Source organism: Hylobates moloch, unplaced genomic scaffold (assembly GCF_009828535.3).
Source record: "Hylobates moloch isolate HMO894 unplaced genomic scaffold, HMol_V3 SCAFFOLD_3, whole genome shotgun sequence".
NCBI classification, from domain to species: domain Eukaryota; kingdom Metazoa; phylum Chordata; class Mammalia; order Primates; family Hylobatidae; genus Hylobates; species Hylobates moloch.
Window position 1 is genome coordinate 22,368,831 of NW_026652278.1, and position 24,247 is coordinate 22,393,077.

The window sequence follows — 24,247 nt, forward strand, 5'->3', positions numbered from 1 at the left end:
ACACAATTAGGGGTGGAGGGTGACATCACAGGAGCAGAGAAGCTGATTTTAAAGTTCGTGTAGAAAAGTAAACCAACATATCCACAGAAATGGAAAAAGAAGAGCTATGAAAAAGGGCATGGTATCTATTCCCAGTAATAAGAGTGTCACTGGCATATGCTCAGACAAACATCCCAATAGAACAGAATAAAAATGTAAGAAATAGACCCTGCTATGTGTGGAACTGAGGATGTGATAAAGGTGACATCTCAGATCAGTAAGGAAAACATAGTTGAATCAATAAATAGTATGGGACCAACTGGGTGGCCATCTGGAGAAAAATAAAGTTGGAACCATACCCCACACTATATTTCAGGATAAACGTCAAAAGGATCAAAGACTTAAAACTAAAAGCTATGAAACTACAAAATGCCTGGATGAAAGCAGCAGAATTCCTATAAAGCCATAGGTAACATCTCTAGCCAACACTCACATTCCAGAACTCATAAAAGACTGATCCATTTGATTAATAAAAATTAAAACTTCTGCATGGAAAAAAATAATAACAAGCAGGCCAGGTGCAGTCTCTTGCCTGTAATCCCAGCCCTTTGGGAGACCTAGGCAGGAGGTTTTCTCGAGGCCAGCAGGTCGAGACCAACCTGGGCAACATAGCAAGACTCTGCCTCTACAAAAAAGTTAAAACTTAGCCAAGCAAGGTGGCACACGCCTGTGGTCCCAGCTAGGGATGGGTGAGGGATGGGATCGGATGACGTGGGAGGATAGCTCGAGCCCAAGAGGTCGAGGTTTCAGCGAGCTGTGATTGTGCCACCTCACTCCAGCCTGGGTGACAGAGTGAGACCCTGTCTCTCAAAAAAAATAACAATAAGCAAGAAAAATCTAAGCAGACATATTTATAAGCCATTATCACAAATTGAGGGCTAATCTTTCTAAAATGTACAAGCTCTTACAAATTGCTAAGAAAAGGACAATCACACAAATGGATGTGAGTAGACAGTTCATAGAAAACAAATTTATGGTACCACAAACCCCCATGACACAGGTTTACCCATATAACAAACCTGCACATGTACCCCTGAACTTAAACATGAAAAAAAGAAAACAAATATATAAATGACCCTTAACTCTATGAAAAGATGCTCAACCTTATTCATAATAAAAGCGCAATGAAAACTATACTGAGATAACACCATTCGTCTAGCAAAGTTGGCCAAGAGCCGAAAGTTTAAGAACTCACTCTGTTGGAGAGGCTGCGGAGAAACAAGTTCCCTCACACGTTACTGGTGGAAGAACGCCCACAGAGGGCAATTTGGTAAAATCTATCAAAATTGCAATGCTTATACCCTTTACCCGCAGTAATCCCACTTCTGAGAACTGATCCCAGATAGACTTGCAAACATGTGAAGTGACATATTTATAAGGTTATTCACTACAGCCGTAATGTGTTATAGCAGAAGAAGATGAGAAACAAACAAACGTTCATCAGTAGGGACTGGTTGAATAAATTATGATGTTACAGTACATCCACCCAACAGAGTACTGTGCAGCTCTTTGGGAAAAAAAAGTAAGAATGAGGAAGCTCTTTATGTGCTGACGTAGAAAGAGCTCCAAGAGATACATCGTTTAGGGGCAGACCAGTGTTTACATTATACTGCTTCTGGTATAAAAAACTGGGAGGTGGGGCTGGGCGCGGTGGCTCACACCTGTAATCCTAGCACTTTGGGAGGCCAAGGTGGGCGGATCATGAGGTCAGGAGATCAAGACCATCCTGGCTAACACGGTGAAACCCCATTTCTACTAAAAGTACAAAAAATGAGCCAGGCATGGTGGCGGGTACCTGTAGTCCCAGCTACTCGGGAGGCTGAGGCAGGAGAATGGCCTGAACTCGGAAAGCAGAGCTTGCAGTGAGCCGAGATTGTGCCACTGTACTCCAGCCTGGGCTACAGAGCAAGACTCCATCTCTCAAAAAAAAAAAAAAAAAAACTGGGACGTGGAAAGGATTTTTAAACTAAAACTTATAAAACAAAAAATAAAACTGCTTGTCTGTTAAGGATGGGGGTGGTAATTGCACAGAAGTAAAACTGGGAGGGAGATTTTTCACTCTAAACCTTTTTGTGTAACCACATGAATATATTACCTATTCAAGATAATAAATTTAAAAATTATAAGATTATGTTTTCAACTTTCTTCATGATTTACCAAGTACTATGTGAAAACAAATATCCTTCCCCACTTCCTCAGCCTCCTCCTATCCCAAATCCTGGAGTGAGGCTCAGGTACCATTTAAGTTAAAAACAAAACAAAACAAAACAAAACAAAACAAAACAAAAAAACTGAAGGTCAAAAATAACTGATGGATGTGTTACTTGGAAATTACAAGGAGGGGCAGGTGCAGTGGCTCAGGCCTATAGTCTCAACACTTTGGGAGGCTCAGGTGGAAGGATCACTTGAGGCTGGGAATTCAAGACAAGCCTGGGCAACATAGTGAGACCCCATCTCTATGAAAATAAAACATAAAAAAAAAACTAGCGAGGCATGGTGGCTTGCCTGTAGTCCTAGCTACTTGGAAAGCTGAGGTGGGATGATCACTTGAACCCAGGAGTGAGCTATGACCATGCCACTGAACTCCAGCCTGGGTGACAGAGCTAGACCTTATCTCTAAAAAATAATAAATAAATAAATAACGCAATTTTGCATTTTGATGGGGCTGTATCAAAATGTCCCACATACAGTCACACAGATAGGAAGAGAGGGGTGGGAGGGAGTGCCTTGGATTTTGTACCTGGGCTGCAGAGAGTGCCCAGGTATAGAATTGAAAGCACTCCCTCCCACTCAACCCCCACCCCCACCCCTACCACATGCTCTCCCTCCACCCCCCCCAACCCCTGCCCCTGCCCCTACTGGCGAGCCGTAGCCCTGCTTGCACCTTAGAATCGCCTGGAAAGCTTTAAAGACAATGCCAACACCCCAACCACACACCAAACCAAGCAAGCCAGCTGGCCCTCCCTCACACCTAGGTGCTGGCTGCGGTCGTAGTGGCACATTCATTTGTGTGATTGTTTGATTAGTGTCTTACTCTCTTAGACAGTGAGCTCATGGATCCAGGGTTTACCATTGTATACCATGTGCCAAGCAAACAGTTGGTATTCAATAAATATTAGTTAGATGAATGAAGAAAGGGAGGAATTGTGGAATCCATGAAATGATGAAAGGAAGATGACAAGGCAAGGAGGTGAGGCAAGCAGCAGGCCCCTCAGGGAGATCCCAGTAGGCCCAGCAGCCCACGGTGGGGGGCCCAGGACCAGGGCTGACATCCGCACCAAGCCCTGACCCCTTACTTGGCTGTGATAGGCAACTTGTTTTCTCCAGGGAGCTGATGGATCCCACCAAGGGCTGAGGAAACATTGATCTTCAACCCTAATCACTGAAGGCTTTCTGATTGGCAGGCACTAAGCACAGCCCAAGGCCAAGAAGCAAGGCTGGGCCCCTCTGCTCTGGACAACACCACTTCTGGAGCTCCCAGTGAGGACTGTCATATTTGCACATGACAGAAACTGGTCAAATGGCAAAATGCCATACAGGTCACCCTGCCCCAGGCTTTTGGCCTTTCTCCTGAGCATGGTAAAAGGAGTCATGAGCTGCCACGTGGATTTAATAAACCAGATACTCATGATACAAACCAAGCTGACAAAGTAGTCCCCTAGGAGATCAAAGGGGTGGTCCTCTCCTTTGGAAAACAGCTCCCCCTCCACCCACCAGTATCCTAGCCTGGCAGCTTGTTGCCCAGGAAGGTGTTGGGAGGCCTGGTGAGCCAGAAAGAATGGACCAGTAGACTAAAGGGCAATAAGAGCTAATACCGAGGTGGACACAGGATCCAAGTTTAAGGAAAGTTGCTTCCCAAAGCCAAATCCAAAGTGGGAGAACTGCACACCCCCCAATCCTGCCTTCAACACTAGCAATAAAATGAATGAGCATTTACCAAAGGTTTTCCCGAGCCTGGGGCTGTGCTAAACTCTATGTATGTATTATCTCTAGGTACTCTTATTATCCCCATCCATCAGATGAGGAAACAGAGGCACAGAAAGGCTAAATAACTTGCTTAAGTCTTTGAGGCTTTGCTGCCCAATGCAATAGCCACTAAGGACATGCCACTATTGAACCCTTGAATGTGGCTAGTTTGAACTGGGGTGCACTCTCAGCACAAAATACACCGCAGTTCAGACTTAGTATTTTACAAAAATGTAAAACAGCCCATTAACAATTTTTATATTACTGAGTGTTGAAATAACATTCCAAATAGATTGGATTAAATAAAATGTTTTACTAAAATTAGCTTCACCTGTCTCTTCTTAGTTTTTTTAATGTGGCTACTAGAAAATTTCCAATGACATATGTGGCTCCCATTCCATTGCATTTCTATTGGGCGCATTGCTTTGAGGTGTAAGTTAGGGAGAAGGGGGCACGGGAGACCTTTTAGTCAGGCCATATACTATTGATAGCAAACTCATTTCACACAACTTTCTGAGGATGGGCCTGTGTCCCAAATAGCTTCAGATTGTATCCAAACTGTATTATTTGCCTGTCAGTATTAATCTTGTTTCTCTACTGAGCTCTGAGCACACGGAGGACAAGTAATCTCCAGGGCGTGGTGCCAGCCACCCCACATGGCCTTGGTCAGGATCAGCAGAGAATGACCATGGCAGAGCCCCAAGTGAAAGCCTTGCTGCCCCCTGGGGGAGACTCTGTGGGACCAGATTGAATGCGCTGACCTTCCTCAGCCCTGTGAGGCAGCGTCACCGGCGCAGTTCTTTGGGAAGAGATGGGGGAAGGGTCTCGGGACACTCGGAGTGGCCCAAACTCTTTCTGCTCGCTACACATGCTCAGCCCCAGGAGGCTCACAGACTCCCTTCAAATCCCGGCTCTGCTTCTCACGTTCTGCCCTTTCCGGTCATGAGATGGGAGGGATGGTGGGCTGCAATTGTGGCTCTGCAAGTGTCACCCTCCCTCCCTGCCTTTCCCGTTAGCCAGAGAAGCTGAGTGTATTAGTCCATTTTCACACTGCTATAAAGACATACCTGAGACTGGGTAATTTTTGATTGACTCACGGTTCTACATGGCTCAGGAAACTTACAATCATAGCGGAAGGTGAAGGGGAAGCAAGCACCTTCTTCACAAGGCAGCAAGGGAGACAGAGAGCACGCAGGCGGCAGGAGAGAGAGAGCGCGCCGGGGAAACTGCCCCTTATGAAACCATCAGATCTCATGAGAACTTCCTAACTATCACATGAACAGCATGGGGGAACTGCCTCCATGATCCAATCACCTCCCACCGGGTCCCTCCCTAGACTCATGGGGATTACAATTCAAGATGAGATTTGGGTGAGGACACAGAGCCAAACCATATCACCAAGTGTGAGAATGATGACAGGGTCACAGCCAACTCTGTAGCGAAGCCTACAACACCAGTCACCTCCAAGAGATGCCATATTCCACACAGATACACAAATCATGTCTACTAGCCACCCAAGAAAAGTAAAATCAACAGACCAGTGAACACTACATTTTGGGATGCAGCTTGGTGGAGCTGGGGATCTGGGTGAGAAAGAAGCAGGGAACGCTCCCCCTGCTCAGCACGGCGCCCAGCGTGTGGTGGAAGTTAATGCACACGGCTCATGCCCTGCACATGCTGTTCCCTGCCTGGAACAGCTGCCCCACCCGACAAACTCCCACCCTTGCATGTTGGGCTCTGGCTGCCCCTCTGTGGAACTGTCCATGCCCTCCCACCAGGGAAACGGTGTCTCCCACCTCCATCCCACTGCCACCCTTTATACTGCCCCCCGTGACAGTGCCTAGCCTGGTGCCACCCTCCCCACTTCTAAGGGAGGATTAGACAGGAGGCCCTGCTTGGAGAAGCCTGTTCAGCACTGAAACAAGCACCATTTTATCTCAAGCTTCCCATTTTTATTCCAAACACAAAATAGAGAAGTTTTATCAAGCACATTTAATCACCACTCTTCCTCCTTTCCTCGCATTCCAACAAATGCGATTTAAGCCTTGGCAGGCTAGAACAAATGGGAATCAAAATTCAAGTCACTTTACAACACATCCTGGAGTTCATTCATCCTCACGTTGATTGCTTCAGTCATCCTTCACCAAGTGTCTTCTGGAAGACAGGGGCAGTGCTACACCGCAGCATCCCATGGTGGTCTCTGTCCTCCGGAGGCTGCCAGTCTAATGGGAAACAGCTTGCTGCGTCTTTAGTTGTCTGTCTATATGTCCCTGTGCTATGATAGAGAAATGAACAGAATGCTGTGGGAATACAGATGATGGAGGGAAGGACTAATCTGTCTGGAGGGATCAGAGAGGACTTCATGGAGGAACTGACATGTTAGCTGGATTTTTTTTTTAATGACAAAGCCAGGTTTATTGCTCTGTGTTGAACCTGTGAAGGTAGGACCTGGGAAGGGGGACAGGGGCAGATGAGATTGGTGCCTGTATCTTCCTGGCCATTGCTGGGTTCTCAGCACCCTAGGGTCTGCTGCCCAAGGGCCAGGCTCCCAACGAAGTTCTAAGTGAGACCCAGTGCTAGGGGACAGGGTCTTCTTCCTGACAGGCAGCCTGTGGGATCACCTGCAAGGTCCCATCGTGGATGCGGGGGCTGCGGTGTTGGCCTGTGCCGGGGCCAGCGTCCTCAGGAAGGTGTCTTGTTGGAGGAGGCGGCAGCAGCCGCCCCTTTCTTCTTGGTCGGGGCCTTCAGCAGTGCCAGCTTCTTGGACAGGCTGTTGCTGGCTTTCATCACCACGGCATGTTCGATCTTCTTCCAGATCCCGACTTCTAGGTTCTTCTTAAGCTTTTGCTGCTGACCGACGCGCGCCTTCTTGGGAGCTGTAACACGACCGTCTTTCCTGCGGCCCCGGTTCCTTTCAGAGGCCGCCGCTGCCTCTTCGCTGGCTTGTGCGCCTGGAACTTGCGCTGCCCCTGTGCTAGGATCCGGCACGCAGCGGAAGAGGCCAGCTGGATCTTAAAGGATAAGAAGAAAGGAAGAGATGTTCCAGGCAAAGGGAACACACATGAGAATGCAAGAATGTAGGAAAGGGCACTGTGAATTCCGAACACAACGAGAAAAATTCCACACACCTGGACTATAAGGTGCACGTATTGCTGATGAGGCCAGGGAGAAAAGTTGGGTCCACGTGTTGAAGGGCTATGTGTGTTGCTGTAGGTGGCAGGGAGCTGATGGTATCTATTTTGTAGAAAACTAACTCTGGGCAGGGTGCAGTGGCTCACACCTGTAATCCCAGCACTTTGGGAGGCCGAGGAGGGCGGATCACGAGGTCAAGAAATCAAGACCATCTTGGTCAACATGGTGAAACCCCGTCTCTACTAAAAATACAAAAATTGGCTGGGCATAGTGGCGGGCACCTGTAGTCCCAGCCACTCAGGAGGCTGAGGCAGGAGAATTGTTTGAACCCGGGAGGAGAAGGCTGCAGTGAGCCAAGATTGTGCCACTGTACTCCAGCCTGGCGATAGAGTGAGAGTTTGTCTCAAAAAAAAAAAAAAATTTTTTTCACTCCAAAAGCTGGGTGAAAAGCAAGACCGTTCTGGAGTGCATAAGGTGCCCTACTGGGCACAGCATATTGCACCCTTGTAGAAGAGCATTGACTTTTTATGTTAAAGGTCTGTTTGCTACAGACTAGACAGATAGGAGTGGGGAAATTAATCTCCTAAATAGGGGATGGCACAGGTGTCCCCACTCCTGCCTCCCATGGCCATGACAGGCATTGCTAATCAATCACAGTACTACTTTCTGATGAGTCTGGTCTTGGCCCCAGATTCTTCCCAATACAGAGCTCCATGTTACCATCACAATTTAGCCGAGGCGGCACATGAAATGAAGCATATTTTCCATTATTACACCAGGGAAATAAGCCTATTACTGATGTTAGTCCAAACCAAGCAACATCAGCTAGGAAAGCTTAATGTAAAAGTTCCTGAGAAGTACTATTCAAAATAAACACAACGAGTTGGAGGGGAAGAATCAAGTTCATAGCCTTGAGAAAGTAGCATTTAAAAGTGACCGGGGGCGGGAGGGGTCTTGGGGCTCGAGATTAATTTTTTTCCAATGCAGCAGACCCACAGGTTAATCATCATAAAGCTGTCACTCTCTCCACCCTGCACTTGGAGACGATAAGCAATGTTCAAGGCCTTGCCACCGCAGGTTTTACCTTCCAATTTCCCCTTTCACCTGCAGGAGAAGGGAGTTGCAAAGTGCAATGTAAAAAAGAAATCAATTAGGATTCCTAAAGTGGGTGAGGGGCCAGCCATATTCCTGGTCCAGCCCAACAAGTCGGCTGTTCCCCTGGCTAGAACGAAGCAAGAATCCATCTGGCCATGGCCCCCTGCCCTGTCTCAGTCCAGAATTCAAGAAGGACAGCAGGGCTCAAGTTCTGAAGATCCAGGCTTTGTGCTTCAGGGGTGGCCTTTGGCAAGGAAACGGGACAAGCAAATACCACGTTGGTCTTTTCATCCTCTGTACTTGACCTCTGCCCAGGGCCTGCATTTCCTTTTCACACCTCCCAGCCCCACCCCAAAAAGCAGAAGAAAAGCAATACTGGCCCCTGGGCTTCCCACTACCAAGTGCCCAGAAAAGCTGGAAAGGTGCAAGGAGAAGGAGTCCCACCCCATTCCCCTGAGCACGCCTCCACCTTCTGTGCAGGGCCCCACAAACAACTGCCTATTTGCTTCCACTTCACCTAAGTAGGAGGCCCCAGCAGCTATGGCTGGTCCCTAATAGGGTGGGAGCTCAGCTCCCCAGACCCTAAGTCAGCCGGCATCTGTGAATCCTGAAATTCCCTGACCCACAACGAAAACCAGCAAGGACGCAGCAAGCAGGGCAGGACACTGGAAATCTCATCCAGTGTGGACATGAGAACTGGAAGACATGCATGGGAGGGAGGGTCCTTCTAGACCAGGACTGAGTCCCCAACCCCAGCCTCAGCTTCCTCCTCTATAAAATGGGAATTCTAATACTGACTTTGCAAGCTTATTGGAAGGATTAAAAACTGGGTACAGGAGGAGCCACCTAACAGAGTAGCTGGCACAAAGCAGAGGCTCAGTACATGCACAGCTAGCTGTCTAGCTGGACCATCCGCCTAGACCATGTGAATGGCAGGAGGCCTGGAGCCATGGGTCATTCATACTGGGTGGTGGGGACTTTGCTGTTTTCATTACCAAGTGAAGCTTCTGCCATGGAGCGTTCAACCCCTCAGCCCATGGTCACCCCTGAGGCCCATGAAATTTCAAGGAGATTCTGTAGGATTAGGAACAGAAGGAACTGGGCCAGCCTCCATCCAGCCTTTGCCTCTAGGGCAGTGGCCTTTGTGAGACACACTCACTGCCAGCACCCCCACCTCCCGGGCCACCTGAATTCCTGGCAGGGTTTGCTTTCCTCTAAGCATGACCAGGTCCACCCCAGAGCGGTGCAACCATCCAGGGAGTTCCCACAGCATCTGCCTAATATATGCGCCCCTATCACGTCAACCTCAGGCTGGGGTGGGACAGTCTGGGTAAATGACTTAATAGCAGGACAGTCACATGCCTGATATTCACTGCACCTTCCTCCATTTCCAGCTTTCCAGCCTCAGCCCGGACTCATGATAGACAGACCCATGTATCCCATGGCAAGGGGGTTCCCCAAGCCATTCATCTTTGGCCCCAAATACCCCCAGCAAACCGAAAGCTCCTCAGATGGTTGTCTCCACCCTATTTAGGGACCATCTTATGCTCTTGGCACTCACTCTGGGAGACTATGCTGTATCCCACACAGCTTATCCAAAAAGGATCTTCCCATTTCATCAAACTTTCCCTGAAAGCACTTGGGTAAACATTGCCCATGACATTAAATTTCCAGTGGGTTTTTTTGTGTGCGTCCCCCACAGATGGGGCTCTAGACAGCTGCCCATTGCTTAATAGTGCTGAGTTGCCAAGATAATTTCCTTCTTAGAAACTCACAGCCTCACAAATGCCAGCCATTATCCAGATGATGCCAGGTCAGACTCTGGCCCACAGCGGCAGCTTCTCTTAATCCCCTTTCACTGCTGAAAGGACACGCGTATCTCCAAGTCATTGCAGCTTACAAAATGCTTTCCCAGCTTGATCTCTTTTGGTCAAAGTTCTGGGATTTGGGGTGGGCAGAAGGCATCATCTTCCTCCTACAACTGAGGAAACAAATGGGCAGAAAAGTAGCCCAGGGGCCCATGGAGCTAGAAGTGGCAGAGAAATGGCAAGGATATCTCTTGGCAGATCCAGAACACAACAGACATGTCTGTGCCTTGAATTTTTAAACTATTTACATATTCTTTAAGCTTCTTTGGCTGCAAGTTGAAAGAGATAACAGATGGGACCCTCTGGTAAAGAGAGAGGTGAAGACTGGGCAAGATACATAGAGCGAGGGGACATCTGCAGCAAGAAATAATATTGATAGTATGAATAGGGACCATACATTGAGCACTTCCTACATACTTCACAACCATTATCACATTCTACCCAACTTGTGAGAGGATAACATCCCCATTTTACAGCTGAGAAAACTGAGGCTCAGAGAAGAGAAGTGACTGTGCAGATACTCACCCAGTAAATGGAAAAGCCTCATATACACCCATGTTTGTCTGAACCCCTGACCCATCACTTCAGTCACTACGCCGCTCCAGTTGCAGCCCGGTTCTGCCGCTTCCAGCTCCACGGGCCGCTGGGCTATTTTTCTTGCCCTTTCTGTTTCCTCAATTGTAGGAGGCAGATCATGCCTTCTGCCCAACCCAACTCCCAGAACTTTGACCAAAAGAGATCAAGGTGGAAAAGCATTTTGTAAACCTGCAATGAACTGGAACTGCCAAGCATCTCCCAGCCTTCCTGCTGAATCAGAGCAGATTCCTTCAACGGAGGATCTTGCCCCTCTTTTCTCCCACCACTCTACAGGGCACTGGTTCCTCCTCTTCTTCTTGGAAATGCTTCTAAAATCAACAAGATCATCAGCATCAAGCCCCAGTCATGCCAACATCAGGCGCCTGAAACCCTGAGCCCTGCGGGTCGGTCATTCTCATCGGTCCCCTCGCATGATCCAGAGCAATTACATGCTTAAAATTCAAAGCCAGGTTGCACAGGGCCCCAACGTGGGAAAATATCATGATTTTTCCCATGTGAACAAGTGACACAAAATATGAAAATAGCAGAGGGACTCCACCCCACTGCTTATTGGTCTCACACAGCTAAAAAGGAGAACAGGGTTTTACGATGGGACAAGATCAACAATGAATTGGCTTGTAGGGAGGGAAAGAGATGATATAATATTTTCTTGAGCTAAAGGGACTAAAAATAGTGTGAGGTTTTCCAAGTGATGGTGGTGGTGATAGTACTTCAGGATGTGGCTGCCAATCGTACATTGCAACAGCTATTGGCATGTTCAGAGCCGTTCATAGGGACTGGCTGCTCACCCAGCTCCAGGAACAAGGAACAAGGAGAGGTCCACCTGTCCCCATTATTGCACCTTTGCTCCTGCAGTGCCCCTCCCTGAAATGTCCTTCCTTCAGCCCACGCTGAATCCAGACATCCCACGCCCTGAGCTCCAGCCAGCTACTCCAGGCGGCATTTCTCAAAATTTTTCCCCAAATCACTCCAACAGCAGAGGAGAATTTGCAGGGGGCTGGGTGAAGGGTGAAATTTGAGACTCGCCTGTCAACACCAACACAAGCATGAAATTTCCTCCACATCTCAGTTTCATCCTAAGAATTCATGAATGTCATTTACTTTAAAAAGTTTAAACTTATTTTAGTATTTAAAAATCAGTTTGTGTCCTGATGTCACAGTTATACGGTTACTCAGGAGGGCTGTTTGCCTTGGGCCATCAAGAGCTCCTTGGCCCAATTCTGCCAGTGTGGAGTGCCCCTCAGCGACAAAACAAAGGCCTTTGCTGAGGACCTCAGAGCTCCTATGGCCATTGAGGCAACTCATTCATTCATCCATCAATTCATTCACTTATTCATCCAATAGGTATTTACCAAACTCCTCCTCAATGCCTACTATCAGGGATATAGCAGGAAGGAGTTCAACCCTCCAGGAACCCCATCTCATGGAGGAGACAGATAAGGAGACTGTGTGTCACAGCCTGGTGAGAAGTGCTCCAGCAGAAACTAATTATAGGGGCATGGGAACTGGGCACTGGGGCTCAGGAAAGCCTTCCTTGCAGGGAAGGTGCACGCCAGGCTACAACCCAGCCTAACAGAGAAGAGCCATGTGTCATGGGGCAAGCCGGTTAACCACTCAGTTTCTTCATCTGTAAAATGGGTATAACGGAATCATATGGTTTTCATGAGGATTAAATGTATTTAATTAAAGCAGTGCAAATTGCTTACTATGGCACCTGATCCATACTAAGTGTTCAATAAATATTACCTATTGAGCTGGGACCTGAGGAATGGGTGGAATTGGGACGTGGGGGTGAAAGAGGAGAAGGAGGGAAAAAGAGAAGAGTATGTTTCAAACACAAGGAACAGCGTGCTTAAGAACAAATATTCAATACATATTTCTTGAATGAATACATTCTATAAGGGAAATTAGATTAATGCAATCTTGATAGGCCACACCCTTTGTCTATTGTTTCCTGGTGAGTGCGTGTAGGTGGCACTGAGTGGCATCTGAGCCAGGCACCCAAAGGCAAGTCCACTGCACTTTTCGAAGCAGGATATGAACTCCTTAAGGGCAGAGATTGCATCTTTCCCCTCTTGGGACCCCACATTTCTGAGCCAGGGTGAGCTGCAGGGTCTTATTTTTCTATCTCCAAGGGTGACTCATTCACCCCTCTCCTCCCTCTTTTGGCTATTTCACCACCACTTTCATCCTGGGGAAAGGCCTTGGCCAAGATCATTGGAGAGATCCAGGTGTCCCACTTCATGGAAGGACCTGAGTAATGCAGGCTGGGGGCAAACAGCCCTGGATTTGTATTCAAGTCCTAGCTCTGCCAGCAGGAGGCTCTGGGTCCTTGGCTGAGTCACCTGGGACACCAGTCCAGAGATGGTTCTCCCATGAGGAGCAGGCTTCAGAGGTTTTGATGGGAAAGGATGACCAACCATCCTGGTTCTCCCTGGACTGAGAGAGTGCCAAAACCAGGAAGGCCCAAGGCAAACAGAGATGAAGTGGTCACCCTACAAGGTGGCCCCAGGGAAACCATCCTCACTCCCAAACTTGTTTCTCCTCTCCCACATTCTGCCCCCTCTATCTCCCCAGACCTGAGTCGCAAGTCAGCACAAAATAGCATCAGAGTCCTTTAGCTTTTTGGCTGACTCATGGATCTGTGTCTTTGCAGGAGGAGAGAGGATGAGGAAGAAAAAGCGTCTGGCATTGCCTCCATGATGCTTCCACACTCGAGGTTGGCGTCAATCCTCTGTTTGAGGGGGAGGACTGGGCCGCGTTCTCTCATAGAGTCCATGTAGGGCCAAAATCAGCTAGCCAGGGTGCTGGCAAGGCAGGGGAATGGAGAGGTTGGTCCACTCTGCTCTCAAGAGGTCAGGGTGATGGAATTTATGACCTCTGGTGGCACTGAGCCCACCACTCCTCCCCATGAGGGCTAATTGGACTGGTCAGTCCGATGCTGACCCGCTAGGCAGGGTGTGGGCAGGAGGCTGCATGAGGGTGCCCTCATCCAGGCCCCAACCCCACCCACACTGGGAAACCCAGGACAGTCCCCTGGGGCTGCTTTTCCGATCCCCTTGGCATGCCCACCTCAGAGATCACAGCAGGCTCCCCGTCATCCCGTCCAAGAGACCTCTCGTGCTTTCAATTACCAATCCCCATTTACGTCCTGGTTGGGACTTGAATGCCAGGCTATATTAGGCCATGCAGAGCCAGGCCTGTTGTGCTTTCTCGTTAGCCACATCACATCATATTTTTAGGGGTGGCCAATGCCAGGATGCCAGTTTTCTTCCTGAGTTCCCTAGAACCACATCCATAAAAAAAAATAAATAAATAAAATCACACTTGAAGGTCCAAGGGCCCCTGTAGTTCCCATCACAGTCTGGAAAGGTACCCTCTGCGACCAGGGACAAAGAACTAGATAAATCTGAGGCAATGAGGGACTGTGCCTGTTCTTCCATCCCCTGCTGCTGCCTGCATCCACCATCCCAAAGCCCTGCTGAGCCTCTGGTTCCTTGTGGCCCAATGCAAGAAGACAAAGATCCGCGACTCTTGTGGGAACCAAACGCCCTTCCTTGGAGCAGCCTCTTCTGTCCCTCCCTGTCCCTCTGCGGACCCCCAGCACTTCAGTGCAGGGCTCCTGTGCTCTGTCGTCCACCATGTCCATCAGCACTGTGGCAAGGAACAGTAGAGTTTGCAAAGTGCTGCCTCACCTGTGGTCTCCTTAGACTTACCTTTGGAGTGGGGTGGTAGGATACCCATTTTACAGATGAAAAAGTAGAGACAGTGGAAGGGGAGATGGTGTGCTCAAGTCAGGAAGACAGTAAATAGGAGGGTCAGAGCCTCTTCGCATGGCCCCAGGGGCTCACTCAGCTCGGGGGCCAGGCCCAGCTGCCTATACAAGTTTACACACTTGGTAACCCAGGAGGAGCTGCTGTACATTTGAGTTCCTTTCCCAAAAGTACACTTCTGGAGGTGAGAAGCCCTGGAAGCACTGTGCCCTCTGTACTGCACTCCCTTCCCAGCCTCCTCACGCCCAGGACAGGCAGCTTTCGTAGGGCTGGGAACTGGGGCAGTGGAGAGGGAAGAAGTGCTGTCTGCGACTTCCTACTTGTTCTCTGCCCCCAATTTTATAGTGACTCTCTCTCGCTCTCTCCCTCCATCTCTCTCTCTCTCTCACACACACACACACACACACACACACACACACAGAGGCACATCTGGCATCCAGCAAGAGACCCCGGACCATCTCGGGTGGGGAATGGAAGGGCAGGGTCACTCCTCTAGTGAGCTGTAAGTTTCTTCCCTGGCCAACAATTGAGCATGCTGCCAATGTGCTGGGGCCTATGGTTCAGGAACGGCTCCCGCGGAGGCGCAGCGGGTAAGCTGAGGCAGAGGTGGTAGGAATCAGGGCCTGCTGCTTTGAGAGCAAGGCTGGGTCTTCCTGCCTCCGTCAGATCCTGAGGATATGGCTGCAGACAGTAGAGGATCAGGGACCAACTCCAGGTCCCCTCCATGCTTCCCATCCAAGAAGAATAAGGGCAAGTCCTTTGCCCACAGCTCTTTGGCCATTAGCCCCTCTATGTCCTTCAGACCCCAGGGGGCAGGACACAGACCACCTAACAGAACTGGCCCAAGAGAAGGGCTGGCCCAGGGGAAGGACCCCACATCACCAGGGCAATGGACCTTGGTTAAATGGCCATGGTTGCTTCCAAGTCTCTAGCTCCACCTCAAGCCATGAATCCAGGTCCATTCTCAGTGAAGCTAATGGGCCACATGAACCTTCCTCGGACAAAGAAGCAAAGTTCTAGCCTCCTTATTTCACTGGACCCCCACTCTCTGGGCCACCCCACCCACACCTCTCCTCCCACCCCTAACTTCTGCCCTCAGGCTCTTCCCTCACACCTACTGGCCAGCCCCATCACCATGGCAGCAAAGGCCCAAGGGTCAACAAGGCCATACCAAACACCCTCAACATGCAGGCACTGTGCTAGACCTCAGGTGGGGAGTGGGATAGGCACAGCCTTGACCCACCCAGCAGTTTCAGGCCAGAGAGGGAGGAAAGGCTTACATAGACCAATAAATAATAAATAATCAAATACTATGGCAAGACAAAGATCCACAATACATCCCCTTTCATTGTGTGATGAAGCAGCCCAAAAAGACTGTAAATGGGAAACATGGAGGAATTTGGTGAGTCAGTGACACCCCAGCTGGTTTTGGAAAGACAAAAGAAATGTGGTCCCCAACATTCCTCTCTTGCTCAAGACAGACATTCCTCATTCCTCAGGTGAATGAGGAACACAGGTGTGCAGACTTCAGGGTCCACACATTTGACCACAATGCTCATTTATTTTTCACTGGATTCATGTACACACATAGATGATTTACAAAGATTACTGGCATTTACAGAGTCTTGTGTCCAAATACTGTTGTATAGTTCTGAAAGCTGAACTTCTATAGAAATGTGAGGGGAATAAAGCAGAATATTTAAGTGCAGAAAGCTGGCAGCCCAAATGACCTATGCTCTCAGCTCATCTGGCTTCACTTTGCCAACTAGATCAAATAATGTTCCCAAAATGCAATGCACAAAAATACATACACATTCCAACGATGTCTAAACCCATTTCTGGAAGGTTTCACCATGAAATAAGTCACTTGGTGGCAACAGCTCCTGTTACAGGACAGCCAGGATTTGTGCCATGCCTCTGGGACGATGACGGTGTTGTGCTATTTGCAGAGCCAGGAAATAGTTGTGAGAACAACTGTTCTGTCCTCTTTAGAAACATGCAAATTGTAAGTTGGACCCTGAGACTATAAACCCAGACGGTCAGAAGTCCTCTACCTCCTATCCAATAACATAAAAGAATCCCAGAAATTGATGGATAACTGAAAGTTCCTCCCACCCTCCCAAGGAGTTTTTCCAAGTAACCTTATATACTCGACCTGTTGGTCCCCATAGGACAGCATATGGGTTATGGGTTTCTGACCTTGGTTTGATGGACTCTAGATAAGTTCAAAGAACTGTTTAAGGCAGTGTCAACATAGTTTGAATTAGAAAGTTGATCATAACACAAGGGCAAAGTGACACCCAACTAAAGAATCAAAACAAAGAAACTCATTTCATATTCACACAATCTTTGAGCATATTGATGAGGTGACTTTGACCCAAAGTCACAGGACTGTATCTATCAGGACTTCCTTGTTGTAAGTGACAGAAAACTCAACTCAGATTGGCTTAATTAAAAGAATGGGGATGTATTGGCTCATGAAATTTTTTAAAAGTCTAGAGATAGGTCTCACTTCACACACAACTAGATTAAGGACTCAACTGGTGTCATTAGGGCTCCATTTCTTTTCCTTTTTAAGAGCTCTTCCATCTTCCCTGGTGGCCTCGGTCGTGGATGGACATGGCACATCCAGTGGGAAAAAACACTGCCTCTTTCTCAACAATTCCACTGAAAGTCTTCTGGCATCTTATTGGCTCTGACCGATTCAGGGATGGGCCCCTAACCCATTCATTGTGGTCATAGTGGGGGATACACTGGCAGGCTACAAACCTGGGCTTAGCTCATAGAGTCACCTTGGAGCCCACCCCAAACACACTGATTGAGAGTAATACATAGATGGAGTGAGGCTATTGCCAGAAGAGAGAATGATGGCTGAGGAGGCAAACCACAGACATTCACCACATAACAAGCGGGTTGATTTTCACACATGGCCTCCATCCCACACATGACCCTGATGAGCTACAGACTGAATCCAATCCCCTCAATACCATCACCTTGGTTCTCTCTGCCCCAGTGAAAAGAGGTTGCTGGGAGTGCTGCAGAAAAGCAGGGAATATGCAGAAGGTACAAGAAAGTCTCCAACCCCACAAAGAGCCTGGAGCTGATACCTCACAAAGAGTGTCATGTGTCTACTGCTTCCATCAATTTTGCTCCCATCCGGCTCCCAGGCAGGGAAACTGTCCAGATCGCATCTGCAAAGCTGAGACCAGCAGAGTCTGAGTCATCCCTGCCTCATGATAGTAGCAGCCCAGGGCTGGGTCAGAGGAAATGTGCATAAGACATTCTCCATTGTATTGCTGGGACAGAGAGTGAGGAATCATTATCACCAAATAGGTGGTATCATCATCATCATCATCATCACTAAGAGGAGACAAAACCCAGAAGACAACAACAGCATGTGCCAAATGCAAACCAAAACAATTAAGAACTGAGAGAGGAAGGGACCACATTAGTCATCAGGACAACTGAAGTAAGATTGGACAGCACAAGGCAAGTGAGTTGTGGTGAGTGATTCAGGACTAACACTGCAAACAGTGAGCACACACCAGAGCTGCTGCAGATGAGCAAGGGCAGTGATGGGGTGCCAAGACCCTGCCCGACCCAGGCCACACAATAGAGAACCCAGAAGAAGTGGCTATGAATACATGCCCAAGTGACCCTGACTTTGAGGCAGGGAGCCATGGAGGTTCCATGGAGGGTGGCATGGAGGACAGGAGTCACCCAGAGAGCAAAACAAAGGCTGACCTTTGTTGCTGCACACACAAAGGATGACCAGGAATGGTACTGTGAAGCCCTGAGCCATATGAGCTTATTAGTTCTGACCCCTTACTCCTTTCTGGTTCTTCCCTACAGATCCAGGGCCATCCTTACTTAATGAGCTGAGACCACCTTTTGTCTCCAGTCTAAAAGCTAGGACAAGAACACCTTCCTCCAATTCCACTGTCCTGAGCACTGGCAAACTCCTAGATCAGGGTTCTGTTTTCAATCCCTCTCTCTGTGTTTAAAAGCTAAGACTCTCCCCCAACTCAAAGCAATCATTGCCATATATAGAGATATATAGAGAGAGAGAGACAGAGGAAAGACATATGTATATGTATAGTATATAACATGTGTGTGTATCCCCCACACACACACTTGTGCATGCACACACATCCACTCCTCCATATCCCCAAGATCCTGCACAAAGCTATTCTCTCTGAGGATCCTTCCACAACCCTCCAGGCAGTGCCTATCACAGCCCTTGACAGCCTATAGGTGTGTGATGGTTACTACTAAGTGTCAACTTGATTTGATTGAAGGATGCCTAGATAGCTGGTAAAGTGTTGTTTCTGGGTGTTGTCTGTGAGGGTGCTGACAGAGGAGATTGACATTTGAGTCAGTGACCTGGAAGAGGAAGACCCATCCTCAATGTGGATGGGCACCATTTAATCGTCTGTCTGCACGGCTAGAACAAAGCAGGCAGAAGGGGGAATAGCTGGCTTGCTGGGTCCTTTGGCTTCATCTTTCTCCCATGCTGGATGCTTCCTTCTCTTCCTCTGATGCCCTTGGAAGACTGCAGGTTCTTCGGCCTTTGGACTCTTGACTTACATCAGTGATTTGCCAGGGGCACTCAGGCCTTGGGCCACAGACTGACAGCTGCACTGTCAGCCTCCCTGCTTTTGAGGCTTTTGGACTGAGCCACTACTTGTTTCTTTCTTCCCCAGCTTACAGATGGCCTATCATGAGACTTTGCCTTCTGATCATGTGAGCCAGTTCTCTCCTATACACATAGACATATAGACATATATCCTATTGGTTCTGTCCCTCTGGAGAACCCTGGCTAATACAAAGTGTATCCACACAAGTCTCTGCACATCCCATCTTCACTTTGTAATTGTTTCAAGCACAAAAATGCATCAGAGCCACAGGTCTTGGGAAATCAAACACCTGTAGATCTCATCAGGTTTGATCTTAGCCCTTTTACCAAATCAACCACTGATAATTTAAGAGCGAGGACTTTGCCAGCCAGGAGGCAGGCTCTTCCCTGATGGACAGCACTTCTTCTGTCCTTAAAACACAAGTACTTAAACATTCTCTTTCCTGCGGAACTTAGCCCCTGTGAGGTGAGCGATTCCCTCTGTCTTTGTGCACATCCAGGTGTGGAGCAGTCATGTAATGTGTGTGCCTTGTCACGCTTGACACCATGTTCTCATCTTTGCATTCACCATTCCTGCATTAACGTGGTTCTCAATGGTCACATCTACTGACTTAGGTGTATTTCATCACATTAAGTATCATTCATTCATTCATCCACCAAATGTTTACTGGATGCCTACTATGGGTTGTAGGTGACTGAGATTCAGCAGGAAACAAAGTCCTTGGATGTGGCATCATAAACATGCAGCCACATGTTATGGGAAAAGCTGTGGACTGTGCTCCTGAAGAAGTGGTAGAGCAGAGACTAAACTCTGAGTAACTTTAGCATGTCACACGGATCCACCACAAAGTCAGAATGACAATATGCACCCACTTGTGAGACTGCACAAGAACTCAGATATGAAGAGGGCATCGCAAACAACCCTGATGCATATGTGGTGTTACGAGAATATGCCACGTCCCTATGAGTGGACATCGGATAGTTTTCAGTGCTTGCTAACATAAACAGCATTATTGTGGGCATCTTTTTTCTCTTAATATTAGTTCTTTAGTGAGTGTTTTTCAAGAGAGTGACAGTGGAGAAAAATAATATTGTAAGTGATGTTATGGCTCGTCTTACAATATTGCCAGATTTCTCTCCAGAAGATAAGGCCCAATTTACATATCATACCAGGTATGTATGAACACATGTGTTTCAAGGGGGGCTATTTAAAATTTTAGCACCCAATAGAGCACGAGCATGCAGCACTCAGAACGGACACCTGCTGTCGATCTCTAACACAGCTGTGGCTTTCCTGGCCTTGCATGCTACGATTTCTCCTTTTTACTGTGATTTTATTATGCGATTTTATTATTTCCATATTTTTTTTTAATGTGAGATACCCCACAGTTGTTCTCAGGCTCATTTCTTTCATTGCTAGAAAGTTTTTCCATTAACCAAATGGAGATGCATTTATTTCCCTATGTGCCGGCCATCAACATCGATATCAAACTCCTCTTATTATAAGGAATCAGTCTTAAATGTGCAGGATTGGAAATTTTTCTGAATATTTTCTACCTAATGTCTTTTCCCATTGTGTCGATTTCCTTTTTGGTGAGACTGGCTTTTTTTTCTGCTGTAAATATCCATTTTTGAATTTTTATGAATTGATTATGTCCATCTCCTCTCATCACAGCCTTCATTTCTTCAATAGACATAACATACCTTCCCTCTAAACTGGGACACTATAGTGTTTCCCTCTTGCTTTCAAAAAATTTTCATTTTGCTACAAAAGTTATACATGATCATTACAGAAAAATGTAAGAAGAAAATTTTAGGAAAAAATTGACTACAAACACCCCAGCCAAAGGTAACTACTAACAGTTTGGTGTTTCCAGTTTTTTTGTTTTTTTATTTTTCAGTTTCTATGAGATCATACTCTATTGGTTGTCATCTGTCTTTTTCTTTTAAATCTATATTATGAACAGTTTTCACATAGATTTGTTTTCTTCTTAAATACACAAAATATTCCAGTATATAAATGAAATAAACATTACAGTTAATCCCCTACTATTGGTGAGAACTACTGTTTCTAATTTCTTGCCATTGTCTATAACACAGTGAGTTACTCTAGTTATTTACTTTATCTCCAACATGAAACTCAGGACAGGAATTAGATCTTTCCCATTTTGTATCCTCAGGACTTAGCATAGTGACAAATTCACAGTAAGTGCCAAATAAATAAGTAAATAAGAGCTAACCATTATTGAGCAATTACTTTGCACCATTGTTCTAAACACTTAACTTACCTTAACTTGTTTGTTTCTTACCAAAAAACAAACAAAAATTTTTACATATGAGTAAACCAAAGCATAAAGCAGTAAAGAAAGTACTCCAATTAGTTCCCTTCACTTCCTCCTATTTGCTCTGCCCTTTCAGAACTTACACTGGGACAAAGACAGGGAACTCTGGTGCAGCCCTGAAGTGAAATATGGATCCACAGGCCACATTCCACAAAGCTGGGGGAGCAGGAAGCAAGTGTTGGAGATGGAATCGAAGAGTGTCCAGAGATTACACAGAGGCAGCCCTGCCCCCAGACCTACAGCTCACAGGACCAAAGCCATCTTCTATGTCCAATGCTGAGTTACTACTGCAAAGTCATCACCTCGTTTAATTCTACAGCAGCCCCATGAGACAGGTAATATTTTACCCATTTTTACCTGATACCATGGGGAAAAAAAACAACTTGTCCAGCGTCAAGTAGACTGCCAGAGTTGAGGCCAGGATGCAAACCCCAGTCCATCAGACACCAAAATCTAAGCTCTTCTTAGCCCCATGCTGGAGAGCTTTGGAGAACTCATGAGTTAGGGGTGGCTTAGAGGGGAGAAAGCTTTCCCCTCCAAGGGGAAAATCTGCATGTCTCATGATTTCCTTTAGGTTTACGTCTCTTTCTTTCTTTCTTTTCTTTTTCTTTCTTTCTTTCTTTCTTTCTTTTGAGACACAGTCTCCCTGTATCACCCAGGCTGTAGTGCAGTGACATGATCTCTGCTCACTGCAACCCCTACCTCCTGGGTTCAAGCAATCCGCATGCCTCAGCCTCCCAAGTAGATGGGATTATAGGCATGCACCACCATGCCCAGCTATTTTTGTATTTTTAGTAGAAACAGGGTTTCACCATGTTGGCCAGGCTGGTCTTGAACTCTCAGCCTCAAATGACCCACCCACCTCAGCCTCCCAAAGTGCTGGGATTACAGGCATGAGCCACCACACCCGGCTCTTTTGGTTTAGGTCTGAAACTCTTCTGACCAAAAGCTCTCCAGTAGTGGGCACAGAAGAACTGGGGAAGATACCAGTCTCCGGCCCCAATTCATTTGAACGAGAAGAAAGAGTGATGAAAAGACCCTCCCTCGGAGCTTTCGAGAATGGGAGGGCAGGGGGCAGGCCCATGAGTAGCTCCTCCCAGCAGCAGTATGATGCCCTCCACCATGTGCCCCTATTGGGCATTTGCCACCTTTGGAGATGGAGAGCGGAACTGACAGGAAGACAGACCCAAGGATTAAGCCACAGTATAACTGATGCCAAACCCCAGGTTCTTTCCACTACTAAAATTTAAAAGTGTGGTGGTGTAGCTTGGCTTTAAAGTTTGGGTGTGATTTGGGGAGGCAGCAGATTTTGGCATTCCACATGCAGGAGAATCGAAGCAGAGTTATGGAGGCAGAAATGAGCATTAGGTTCAGAAGATAGTTAAACCACCCTGGGGTGCAGCGAAGCAGCAAGGAGCACTAACCTGGCACCAGGAGATCTCAGTTTCAAGTCTAGAAATGCATTGTGGTTGTTACAGGTCTCGTATGGGTCTTGGAGTTCTTCTAGGCCCACCCTCTTGTGCTACTGAAGACACAAGGTCTTCCATCAGGCTGGAAAAAGAGAAAGCTAAGACGTAAGAGGTCAAATCTCTGTCACGAATCACCCTAAATCACTACCCCACCCAGCCCAGCTCAGCCCAGGGCAGTTACGGGAGTAAAAGGAACCACCCAGCTCCCAAACTGGAGAAGAAAAGGTTAGCACTACTGAGCCTCTACCAGATGCCAAGCATGGGCCTAAGCAACCTCCCCAAACACTGGTAACTTCTTCTACAAGTTACATGTGGAGAAACTGGTGCTTAGCCATCTGTTCGAGGTTAAACCAAAGCTATGTGATGGAACCAGGATTTTAATTCAGGTCTTCCTGATTCCAAAGTTTTAGCTTTAAAGTGCCCTTCTCAGGAATACCAGCCATTCCCTCCAAGACCTGGGAATTGCACAACGGGAAGCTGTGAGCACCTTCAGAAGGGGCGAGATGCTACCCACACTATTGGAGCTGGGACTTGGGGGAAGGATGCCTGGCAGGCAGTGCTGGCAGACGACCCCTGCAGCCATTGCTAAGCTGTGTCCGGACAGGGAGAGAGCAGGGAGAATCAGCACATTCTCCACTCTCACTCCCGCACCCTGATCTGCTGGTGGCTGCCCTTAGGCAGAACTCAGAGAGCACAGAAGAAAGAGTACAGGGGCGGCTCACAGGGCTCAGCCTTCCAGGGCCCAGCATGGACAAGGGCAGAGACTATAGCCGGAGGTGCAAGTAGAAAATATCTAGTATAGAACCCAAAGCTCTCTCCTCAATTCATTCACCTGGGCTGCCATCTCTGGGAGCTCCCGGGAGGGACAGCTCCATTCCAAGCAAGTGTTCAAAATGGGAGAATTAGGTTTCAGGCAAACAAGCAAATGTGGAGGGTCATAGGAAAAGGCCCAGCCAAGAGCAGTGAGTTCGCTGCTGAAAGCTCCTCACGGCAGGCAAAGTAGACATCCCTGTCAAGTCGCAGGTTCCCTAACTTCTTGGAAATGGATGACTTTTATCTTTGAGGACCTCAACAGCCCAGAACAGGAGTCAGCAGCTCAAGTTCCAGATTTGGGGCTTATCAGATCTTCTGACCCCAAGCAGAATCCACGGGGTTGGCCGGGGTGAGTCCTTGCAAGCTCTCATTCACCCTTCATAATCAACTAATCTTTGGGGACATGACATGCTTGTGCTCCACGGTCTCTCCTCAAATCCTCCCTAGCCTGTCGTGTCGATAAGACAGGTGACGTTCAGAAATGAGAAGCGAGTCACACCTGGTCAGGTCCCGTGGC

The 24,247-nt window shown here is 47.7% G+C and overlaps 1 protein-coding gene and 1 pseudogene across 3 annotated transcripts in view; both read right to left on the reverse strand.

Annotated features, from left to right (window-relative positions):
• Positions 1-24,247, reverse strand: part of ADRA2A (adrenoceptor alpha 2A) — a 42,116-nt gene that overhangs the window by 7,364 nt on the left and 10,505 nt on the right. For 2 of the 3 annotated variants that reach the window (XM_058436023.1, XM_058436024.1), the window contains exon 3: positions 22,873-22,999. The gene's annotated coding sequence lies outside the window, so the exon portion shown is untranslated. Of the gene's footprint in view, positions 1-6,926; positions 7,017-22,872; positions 23,000-24,247 lie in introns of those variants that run through there. The other variant, XM_032177945.2, reaches the window with a different exon arrangement.
• On the reverse strand, positions 6,223-9,505 carry LOC131383156 (leydig cell tumor 10 kDa protein homolog; annotated as a pseudogene).